The following is a 7,708-nucleotide window of genomic DNA, read 5'->3' as shown; positions in this document are numbered from 1 at the left end:
AGGTAAACTTGAGTGCCCAGTAGAAACTCCTAAGCCCCCTGCTACCTAGCTAGGTCTAGGTGTGGCAGTGAGAGAATTGGTGGTACTCACCTGCCTAAGCTGACACTGCAAACTCAAACACCCCTAATCTTAGCCACTGTCTTTTTGGCATCAGGAGTGTGGGCTGCACACAATCCCCAGATAACTCAGTTTCAGCCCAGGATGTAGTAAAGCTCCATCTATGACTGATCCTGCACTGCCCTCATCACTGCTGGCCCAGACAGCAGCTTCCATCCACCACAGAAGACAACCACTGGCACCAGGGCCAGACTGGGAGAAACCAGTTTAGGTTAGTGCTTGAGTGTCCCTGGAGACTGGTCATCCTCCCAGGTTGCCTCTATCCAGCCCAGCCCAACTCCATGTCCCTTTCAGCTTCAGAATCCCTTGGTCCCAGTGAGAACTAGCAGACTGAAAAAGAGCAGCACATTCCTGAGGGGGCTGGGGTTAGGGGAATGCCTGGGAAGGCAGGGCCTCTCCAATCAAGGTGCTCCAAAAAAAGAGAGCTGGAAACTTTCAAGTCCTGGGCTGGATCTCTCCGGTAATCTGCTTTCTTGTGGGACTAGTTATTAAGAGTGGAGAGGGTAGTTGCTTCCCTGTTCCTTGTAATAGAGTAATAGGCAGTTCCACAGAGGAGGCCTTCCCAGGATCTCAGGAAGGCCCAGACACAGACAAAAGCCCAGCACTCTTTTTGTTTGTTTGTTTTGTTTTTTGAGACAGGGTTTCTCTGTGTAGCTCTGGCTGTCCTGGAACTCACTCTGTAGACCAGGCTGCCTCCAACTCAGAAATCTACCTGCCTCTGCCTCCCAAGTACTGGGATTAAAGGCATGCGCCACCTCTGCCCGGCAGCCCAGCACTCTTGATTTACAATTTCTAATGTAAGTTAGCCAACATTCTTGAGCTACACCTTAATACTGCCAAGTTGGAGCTAGAGAGATGGCTCAGCCATAAAGAGCACTAAATGTTCCTTCAGAGAACCAGGGTTCAATTCCCACTACCTACATGGTAGTTTACAATGGTCTGTAACTCCAAGATCTGACACCCTCACACACAGAGGGCAAAGCACAATGTACATAAAAGTAAATTTAAAAACAAACAAACAAACAACAAAAAAACAAGGGCTGGAGAGAGGGCTCAGAGGTTAAGAGGCTGCTTTTCCAGAGGTCCTGAGTTCAAATCCCATAACCATCGATAATGTAATCTGGTGCCCTCTTCTGGCCTGCAGGCATACATGCAGACAGAACACTGTACACATAACAAATAAATAAACAAAACAAAACAAACAAACCTGCCAGGCCTGTGGGGGGCATTTTCTTGATTCACCCCTAGGCAATCCCTGGGCAGATGGTCTTGAAGAGTGGGCTGACACACGGTCACAAGAACACGCCCACAGAATCAACTGAGCGGGTCTTACAGGGGCTCACAGAGACTGAAGCAACAAACACAGACCCTGTGTGTGCCTGAGCTAGGTAGGTCCTCTGCATGTTATAGTTGTGTAGTCTGGTGTTCTTGTGGGACTCTCAACAGTGCGGGTGGGGGTGGGGGTCTCTGCTCCTGAGAGCCTTTCACCCAGCCTTGATCCAAGGGTTTGTGCCTTTGTTTGCTTGATGTGTGTGGGGGGGTGTCTGCTCTGAGTGGATCTGGATGAGGGGAAGTGAGGGGAGGGACTGTAAGGACTGGAGCATGGGGAAACTGAGGTAGGGATGTGTGAAAGAATTTTTTTAAACAGTGGGCTGAGCAAGCCACAAGGAGCAGACCAGTAAGTACATATGCCCTGCTTTAGTTTCTGCCCTGACTTCCTTTGATGATTGATTGTGATGTGGAAGTGGAAGCAAAGAAAGACGTCTTCTTTCCAGGATGCTTATGGTCATGACATTTATAACAGCAACAGAAACCCTAAAACAGTTCCCTGCCTTCATCTCTTTGTCCTGTCTATCCCACACCTAGGAACTATTTATTCTTCCACAAAAGAATAGGACTGTCCATTACAGCCCCATGCACTCCCAATGAAAATCCAAGCACAGGACAAGGAACCCAATGGGTTGCTTTAGCAGTGTAAGAACAGCTGTGTGGGATAGGCACTAGCCGTGTATACAGTCACACGCCTGCCCTGAATGCTCTTGACACCCACACTCTGTTCCAATAGCCGTCACCTACAAAGAACAATAAGGCTGGCCTTGAAAGCTATGCTGGACCTGTTCAGGAGGACCAGAGCCCACAGAACCAGCCTCTCTCGGGGCAGCTAGTTCTCAAGTGCCAGGCTGCATCTGCCTCATAGGGGCTGTGTGTATGGCTCTTTGGGAGTTTCTGAAGGATTAGTGATGAATCTCTCAAGTTCTGAGTATGTACTCTAGGTCAGGATGAAGAACTGATTGCTTGGCCATTCTGGGCCTCAGCCCCCTGCAGAGGCACAGGAACAGAGAAGTCTCTAGGTAGAAAGAGAAGGACCCCGTGAGCAGGGATGGGACACACCTGGGACCTAGTCTCTAGTGCTTGCTACGGATGCACTGATAAGAACAACGACTGCCACAACTCACATAATCCGCAAGAGATGGTAGCTGTCATTCTACAAAGGACCAACTTTTGCCTACATGCACCTGGCTTCCCAAGGAACGGATGAGGTATTAGGTGTCTTCAGGTATGGCCTGTATGTTCCAGAGCTCTCTTTGGCCACAAGGTGGCAGCAGAACATCTTCTGACCCCAGGCATGCTAGCACCAGAGCCCTTTGGCTGGTCTTACTCAGTGTAGGTTCCCACCACCTCCATATGGATCCAGACCATTCTATTACCTCTCTCTTCAAAAAGGGATCCTCTGTCCAATAACCACCTATGCCACACATCAGCTTCCTAATGGCCTTACCCCATCTGCTACCACACTGACATCTGTATTCATGTCCATGAAGGTGTCTGCAGCCTGTTAAAACCGCGATCTTGTCACTGCCAATAGAGCCCTACAGTCCATGACACTGTATCTAACCATGTCTCTGTGCCCCTGGACCTTACTTGATCTAACCTACGCCCCACCCCCCACTACTTAACTATAAAGTATCTACCCATCCCTGTCCTTTTGGTCCCTTGGAACTCAGTGAACTGTTCCTCCCCTCAATGACCCTTGTCAATATCATATAACTCCCTCCAATCTGAGATGCCTTCCTCAGGTGCATCCTGCTTCTCAGCGGAACCTCACTAGAGTTCTGGCAACACATGAATTAGGTACCAGGGCTCTTCCTTAAGGAGACAGCTCCTGGTGGGACAGTCAGCTGAGATAGTAAGATATAATGCCATAATCCATACACACCCAAAGCAGAAGAGCACAACCTGGGCTCAAACTCACCCTCCAGCACTGCAATGGATTAATACTATCAACTTGGCAGAACTGAAAACCACCAGGAGTCCGACTTCTTAGCACAGCTGTGAGGAAGACCCTCGGTGGAGTTAAAGACACTCCCTAATGTGGGCAGCGCCATTCCACAGGCTGGATCCTGGACTAAATAAAGAGGGGAGCACCAGCAATCAGCACTCTTGCTTCCTGACTTCAGATGCAATGTCACCAGCTGCACCAATTCCTGCTGCCTGCTTTCCATATTACAATGAACAGTATAGTCAAATGTAGACCAAGAGAAACCTTTCCTTCCTGAAGTTGCTCTCTGGTCACAGACATACAAAAGGCAGCTAATTATAGGCACCTACTAGCTGTGTGACCACACGGGAACCTTGTTGACTTCAGATATGGTGTATAAAATAGAGAAACCCCTTCCCCAGCTCAAGCTGTACACAGAGAGATGACAGGGTCTTGGACCCTGGTGGGCAGCAGGTGATCAGTACCCCGTGCAGCCCCACTGGGTGACAATGGGTGGTATAAACACGAGTGCCACATGCCCAACAGGCTACGTAGAAACTCAGGCCACAGGCTGTAGTTCATATGGGCCAGGACAACCAAACCTAGGCTGATCCCCTCTACCCTCCAAGCTGGGGGCCCTGGAGATTTGAGGCCCTACATGTAGGCCTCAGACATAACATGTGTAAAGAGCAGTGTTGTGTTTGTACTTAAGATGATGATGCACTTAAGACTGCAGTGGGGTGGGCACCTGACCTGACATTTGACCTCACCAGGCAGTGGAATGCTAATATAAATCTTCACAGTGGAGCTGGAGGTGCAGCTCAGCTCTAGTGTTTGTTTAGCATGAACACGGCCTGGGATTGATCCCCAGCGCAACATAAACCAGCCACTTACAGCACGCCTGTCATCCCAGTACTCAGAAGGCAGGAGACCAAGACCGTTCTCAGCTACATAGTGAGTTGAGGTCAGCCTGGGCCACATGAGACACAAGAAGATGGCCATCTATAACCCAAGGAGAAGCCTGTGGCAGATGTGTTCCTAGTACCTTCAGAAGCAGTGTGGCCCTGCTGGCACCTTGATCTCGTCAGACTTTTGCATTCCTGAAAGAAGACAATAACTGCTATCTGGTTCATGGTAATTTGTTACGATTCATTGCCCAAGGAAAGTACAAAAGGGCCCTATAGAAAAACCTCTGAGCCGGGGTGCTTTGGGGAGGTTCCCAGGCCTGCAGCCTGGCAGGGCCTCACCTCAGGGGCTACAGCCTAGTCTTTTGGATGTGATAACTATGATGCTCTGAGAGGAAGGGAGCTGTCTAAGGTTGCACAGCCATAGGTGCTAGAGCCTTCAGATTAGAAGCCAAGCCTCAGGCTTCTGAGCACACACACACACACACACACACACACACACGCATGCACATACACATACACACACGCACACACTCACACGCACACACATGCACACATGCACACAAGCACACGCACTTCCACAGACATGCATACTCATGTTGTGGAGGACCAGGACCAACTTGCTGGTTCCTCTTTATCCCAAGTCCATCTGATCCTGAAGGGGTGATTCTGCAGCAGCATCCCTCACCTATTTCTTTCTTTCATGTGTTTTTTTAAAGAAGGTCTCTTCCTTCAGAATTGAACACACAGCAGCCAGATGTGGGCTCATACTTGTAATCCCAACTCTGAGGGTCCTAGGCTGAGGCAGGACTGCCATGACTATCTTTGAAAAGGACAGAAGTTCCATGATTAAAATTCTGCTTCACTTAGCTGAATGTGTTTCTGTTTCTCTTTTTTCCCTGTCTGGCAATGGGTATTGAACTGCAGTGGTTCTCAAACAGTGGGTCATAACTCTTTTGGGAGTCAAATGAACCTTTCACACAGGTACCCTATGAGACCATCAGAAAACACATATTTACACCTTGAGTCATAAAAGTAGCAAAATTATAGTTACAAAGTAACAATGAAAATAGTTTTTATGGTTGGGGTCATGTAGCACAAAGCCTCGGCATCAGGAACTCTGACCTCATGCATTCTGGGCAAGGGCTCTACCACCACACTGTCAGTTTAAATGGGTTTCTAAACCCTTCCATTTATCATCTCTTCATTTTGTTTGTAATTTTTGAGACAGGGTAATAAGTTCCCAGCCAGCTATGGCTATCTGATAAAAGACCCTGTCTCAGAAAGTGGAGGGTTTGCAGGTGAAGCTGGGGTTCGGTCGGCAGACCATTTGTCTAGATGCACAACCAACCTTAGCATCCCATCAACCGTCCATGGTAATAGCATAGATTTAAAATCCTAACACTTGAGAGGCAGAAGGATCAGTTCAAAGTCATTCCCAGCTACACAGATATTCTGGGACTCACTAGTCATCCACCAGAAAGGTAGCATGAACTCTTGCTACAGGCGCATGCAGATGGACACGGGGACACACACACACACACACACACACACACACACACACACACACACCACAGAACTTTCTAGTTCTTCTCTGTGGACAGGGCATACAGTAGCTCTCTCTCCCTGGATGTGTCTCTCTGAGTGCTAGGAGAACATCTTTTCATGGTGACTGACTACATGAATTTATATTTCATGTCTCTCTCATCCTACTCTTTGCCTGCTTTTCTCTTGGGTTTTTCAAACCTGTTTCTTAACAACTTGCAGGAGCTCTCTGCAAAAGGGAACATGTTAGCTGCTTATCCTGTACACATACACTGTGTGATGAGAGATGCGATTATACTGACAGGCTTGTAATGGATTAGAATAGATGAACACTAGCACCAGTCATCTGCCAGACAAGAGCAATATTTGGTGAGGGAAGGGAGAAGTAGTCTATCCACTGACACTCAGCAGGGCTACAGACACAAGGACCGACCATTGAGGCAACTAATGTCGTGGGTAAGGACTGCATATACTTTATTTCTGGGGTGTGGACGTACCCCTCTACAGCCTAGCATACTAACACAGGACAGGAGGTGAGCTCTGTCTCAAATGCTCTGCCGTGATAACCAAGCAGCTTAAAATACTTTTTTTTTAAAAGTTCTCCATATTCCAGTTTCCTCACCTACAAAATGCAATCAAAAATACCTTGAGTTTCCTAAACTCATCTAAAACTCATACTGTTAGGATGACATGTGTGGTGAGCAATATCAAGGCTACCACCAGTCCCAGACCAAAGTCCCTCTCTCACTGCTTTTGCCGGTCCTGAAGCCCCAGCTCAGAATCCTGCAGCTCCTCATCACCCACAGCAAGAGCCGTCAATCTTTGACATTCGCAGCACAAACACAAACGGTGCCGGAGTGAGGGTGGTACGTTTATATTATTTGTAACCCATCACAGCAGCGATTCTCACAATCACATCACTACTCTAGGAAAACTGTCCAGCGGTGCTTGTCAAGGAGGCAGGGCAGTGCTGCAGCTACTGGCTCCATCTACTCAGCCACCCTACCCGAGGGCCAGTAGGGCCCCAGCACCCATTCCCTGCCCTAACCCTGTGCTCTTGGGATTCTGAAAGTACAGTAGTTCTTTGACAGCCAGCTCACCATCACACTACACACATGTGCCCATCTCCTGCTTACAGCAATAGAAGAATACTCACACAACCCACTTCCAATCTGCGTGCCTGGCTTGTCACAGAAACAGACTGTACTGCTGGTCAAGTTTGGGGCACCCTGAAAGAAAAGGCTGGGACACTGCTGTCCCTGTGTTTAGACCTTAACTCTGTCAGCCCTGTTTCCCCTATGGTCCCCTCCTCCTGGATTGGTACAGCCCACCCCAGCTTCCCAGGCAGAAAGGGATAGGGCGGTCAAACAGACTATCCAGGAAGTGATCCTCCACCAACCCCCTGAGATGCTGACCCACCCTCCTGAATTTAGTCTTCTTCTAGGCCCTACTGTAAAGAAGAGGTCAGCTTTTCTCCCTGTCCTGCCCCAAACACCATCAAGATCTATTGCTTAACAAGGCCCATGAGATGTATCCCCATCAGCAGGCCCAAGATACTTCAAAGAAGATCTCACAGCTCAGAGAAAGGAAGATGTCAGCACGCCCCTGAGATGGCCCTGCCCTGTCTTCAGAGCTGAGAGTGCATGTGTGGCCAGAACCTGAGTCTTCCCGGATCGAGGCCACGGGTGGTCCCTCCCCATCTGATACTGATACACTCAGAGGGTCTTTGTGGGGATCGAGGCCATGGGTGGTCCCTCCCCATCTGATACTGATACACTCAGAGGGTCTTTGTGGGGATCGAGGCCATGGATGGCCCCTCCCCATCTGATACTGATACACTCAGAGGGTCTTTGTGGGGATCGAGGCCATGGGTGGTCCCTCC

The 7,708-nt window shown here is 48.9% G+C and overlaps 1 protein-coding gene across 3 annotated transcripts in view; it reads right to left on the bottom strand.

Annotated features, from left to right (window-relative positions):
• Agap3 (ArfGAP with GTPase domain, ankyrin repeat and PH domain 3) overlaps positions 1–7,708 on the bottom strand; it is a 57,169-nt gene that overhangs the window by 29,818 nt on the left and 19,643 nt on the right. The window lies entirely within an intron of this gene.

The sequence above is a fragment of the Mastomys coucha genome, unplaced genomic scaffold (assembly GCF_008632895.1).
Source record: "Mastomys coucha isolate ucsf_1 unplaced genomic scaffold, UCSF_Mcou_1 pScaffold19, whole genome shotgun sequence".
NCBI classification, from domain to species: Eukaryota; Metazoa; Chordata; class Mammalia; order Rodentia; family Muridae; genus Mastomys; species Mastomys coucha.
Note: the sequence above shows the minus strand (reverse complement) of the source record. Positions and strands in the feature narration are given on the sequence as shown.